The 4,025-nt window shown below is 44.2% G+C and overlaps 1 pseudogene; it reads right to left on the bottom strand.

Moving 5' to 3' along the window:
* Nucleotides 1-843: 843 nt before the first annotated feature.
* On the bottom strand, nt 844-961 carry LOC134943019 (5S ribosomal RNA; annotated as a pseudogene).
* Between the last annotated feature and the right edge of the window lie 3,064 nt (nt 962-4,025).

Genomic DNA, 4,025 nt, shown 5'->3' with positions numbered 1-4,025 from the left:
AGGAGTTGAAACACTTCTGGATGGAGGCCCCACTCGCCGGCATGCACGTCCTGACGACTGAGAAAGTCCGCTTCCCAATTCAGGACTCCTGGAATGAATATTGCCGATATGGCCGGTAGATGGCGTTCTGCCCACTGTAGAATCCGTGAGACTTCGTTCATTGCTAGGCGGCTTCGAGTGCCGCCTTAATGATTTATGTAAGCCACTGTGGTGGCGTTGTCCGACTGTACTTGAACAGGACGGTACTACTATGATGAGTGTGAATCCGCACCAGTATCATATAAATGTGTAAATATTGGAATGATAAGGTAACCAATATGTGAGCAGTTAGCAAGACAAGTTTAGAACTGCTTATCGATTGGTGGTGCTCCCAGAAATTTGTAGATGAACTACATTGAAAAAAAGAGAAAAGACAAAAAACCTTTTTTGGGAGCACTCTTGAAAAATGTATAGGTGTGATAAAGATAGAGATATTGTAATTAAAACTTAACCTTTAATTGATCTTTGTATAAAAAAATGTAATATAATATATAGAAAAATAAGAGAAATGGCAAGCAACGATACTCTTAGTAAAAGGATCTTGTTGACCTTTTTAACAAATGGGGTACAAGATCGTTATGTAGGTGAAAATATATGGGTATACCTTGGATAACTGCATCTGTTATAGTAAGGGACAAAGAAATGCCAGCAAATGATGGTCAAATCTGGGGATGGTGTCTGACTGCGGATGAAGAGATGAAGAAGAGAAGAGGGAAAAGAAAGAGAGAAAGAAAGAAAGAGAAAAGAAGAGAGAGAGAGAAAGAGAAAAGGAGAAGGGTGAAGAGGATGTTCTCCTTGGAAAATGGCCCACTGCACCTGGTATTCTCAGGAGGTTCCCCTTCCTAATACTGACCAGGCCATATCTGCTTAGCTTCCGAGATCGGACAAGATCGGGCGTATTCAGGGTAGTATGGCCGTGGGCCGTTTGTTGAAGGAGAAGAAAATTCAACTTCTGCTATCTGTACTTTACATTAAATCAAAACTGTTAATAGTTCGAAATTGTATTTCCAGATGAGAGAGTGTGTGAAGAAAAAATATTGGAATTTGAAACCAGCGTTGTGAGAGAGACAGGAAAGTGAATACTGAATATGAATTGGTGATGATTGTAGGATCCTGTCTTCTAACAATTTGTATAGACTGGTATTACTCTGATGGAAAGGCTCAACAGGAGCTGGATGCTGGCTGACTGTTTACAATAAAAGACAGTGCAGACATAAATGAAAAAAATGAATGAATAATTTGATAATTCGTAAAGATTGTGTCCTAGACTTAATTGATAAATAATTGTTAATTAACAGACAATTAATTCAAAGTACCGAGATGACAATCCTTGTAAAAGCCAAACTGACGGAGCTATGATAGTGAAAGTATGCTCGTCAGAATCTTGTTGATTAATAAATAAATAAGTAAATAGACAATGTATTAATTGTTCTGAGAAAAAGTATCAATTAAATAAAAAATTGAGGGATCCAATTAGGGCAATGTAAAGTTGAGGTGAAACCGCTGAATAGTGCACACTGGGTTCATTAAATATACAAAAAATAATTCATTAAAGGCAAGTTCATAGCAGAAACACCAAAAAGCATAACAAGAAAAAACTAATTGAGCTCAAGGCTGGCTCCAAAAATCACTGAAATCTTAATGGAGGTAAAGTTAGACATAGATTAATTTGATTGGTATTGACAAACTAGGTACATATATAAAGAGAGACACACTTAAAAGCTCAAGGCTGGCTCCAAAGCATTGCTGTGGTCCCTATAGTGATTGATAAATAGATATCAGGTAGTTATCCTTGGTATAGGCGGAGAATGCAAAATTAATAATAAGATTGTGCCTTGTGGCAGAGTATACTAATAGCCTCAATGCTGTACTGTTATGAAATACTTGGTGGGTGCATACTGTGCCAAAAGCGAGGTTCATGGGAGAGGAGTAAGCAGGTCCTTAGGCAAGTAATGTTCAATTGCCATGGTGGTCTAGTGTACTTTACCCCCACCACTTTGGTTAGTGGTGTCTGATATTGGCGTCCCCCGGAGTTCTCCGCTGTGAGCGATGATAGCCGCGGCCGCCCGCTTCCGGATCGGGCGGTGACGCGATGATGTCACTGAGTGACGCGTTGCCCCGACGTACGTTTCACCTTACGAGGCTTGATCACGAGAGCATCTCTCTGCCGCTCTCTAGTGGCCGATATTTAAGTGACGCTTTGACGTATGATTTGTGGAGATGAGATGAAGGACAGTTGAGTGTTCCTATCCTGAAAGTGCTGGCATAATGTTGGTGGCGGCCATGTTGGAAAAGGGAAAAGGGGAAAACAGACTGAGACTTGTTAGAACTGTGTGTTGAATGTGCTGAAAAAGAGGGAGGGGGGGAAAAAATGTTGGGAATGGGTGGAAGGATGAATTGGAATAAAATGAAATGAATTATAAATGAAAAATGTGAATACATAAAAGTGGATGAAAATAAATTAAAGGTTTGTAAATATATGGATTGAAAATGGTGTAAGAATGAAAATGAAAAAATAAATATGAAGATAACAGGACGGTTCTGAATTAAATGCTGGGCCAGGTTCAACGCATTGAAGACCGCCCGCAATTCCAGAATGTTGATCGAGAGGAGAGATTCCTCCTTGGTCCACCGACCCTGAAGTGAGTGTTGCTCCAGCACCGCGCCCCAACCTCTTAGACTGGCATCTGTCGTCAACAGAACCCAGTTGGATATCCAGAAGGGACGGCCCCTGCACAATTGTTGGTCCCGGAGCCACCAAAGTAGCGACAGACGGGCCTCCGGAGTCAATGAGATCATTTGAGACCTGATCCGGTGAGGTAGGCCATCCCACTTGGCTAGAATCAGCCTCTGGAGGGGGCGAGAATGGAATTGAGCATACTCCACCATGTCGAATGCTGAGACCTTGAGGCCCAGCACCTGCATTGCCGAATGTATCTACACTTGCGGACGAGAAAGGAAGCAACGAATCCTGTCCTGAAGCTTCAGGACTTTCTCCTGAGACAAGAACAACCGCTGGTTGTGAGTGTCCAATAGCGCTCCCAGGTGCACCATGCTCTGAGCAGGGACCAGGGAGGATTTCTTCCAGTTGATGAGCCACCCGTGGGCTTGTAGAAACCAGACCATCATATCCAGATGACGTAGGAGAAGTTCTTGGGAATTTGCCAGAATTAACAAGTCGTCCAGGTACGGCAGTGTCCTGACCCCTTGACGGCAGAGTACCACCGTCATCACCGCCATTACTTTGGTGAAGACTCGCGGAGCCGTTGTTAAACCAAAAGGTAACGCCCGAAACTGGTAATGGAGGTTGCCAATAGCAAACCTCAGGTATTGCTGATGTGACGTTGCTATAGGAATATGCAGGTAAGCATCCTGTATGTCCAGGGAGACCATGTAGTGCCTTTGTCTAGTCCGACGGGACGTCTGTCTGGCAAAATCGATGAGGGGGTCGGATTTTGAAGGCTATGGCGTAACCTCGAGTGACGACTTCCCGTACCCAGGCATCTGAAGTGGTCTTCAACCATTTCTGGGTATACCCTAGAAGCCGGCCCCCCACCCTGGGATCCCCCAGGGGGAGGCCCCGCCTCGTCATGCGGCAGGCTTATCGGTCTTGGAAGCTAGCTCTTTTGGGCTTTGGCTTACCAGGTTTGGAAGTACGGGCCTGCTTGTGCTACGCCTGACCTTTTGCTTTACCTGAAGGGGCGAAAGGACGTAGCTTTAGCCTTCGACACAGAAGGAGCGGTATTTGGCAGACAGGCAGTTTTGGCAGTAGCCAAGTAAGCCACTATCTTATTTAAGTCCTCCCCAAACAGAATATCTCCCTTGAAAGGGAGTACCAGCAGGGTTTTTCTAGAGTCCAGATCCACAGACCAGGATCTCAGCCACAGTATCCGGCGAGCCAGGACTGACGTAGTAGAGGACTTGGCTGCTAGGATACCGGCATCAGAAGCCGCCTCTTTAATATAGCGAAAAGCTGTGACAATATA

The sequence above is a fragment of the Pseudophryne corroboree genome, chromosome 1, assembly GCF_028390025.1.
Source record: "Pseudophryne corroboree isolate aPseCor3 chromosome 1, aPseCor3.hap2, whole genome shotgun sequence".
NCBI lineage: Eukaryota > Metazoa > Chordata > Amphibia > Anura > Myobatrachidae > Pseudophryne > Pseudophryne corroboree.
The sequence above is the reverse complement of the archived record's forward strand: the minus strand, read 5'-3'. Positions and strand labels throughout refer to the sequence as shown.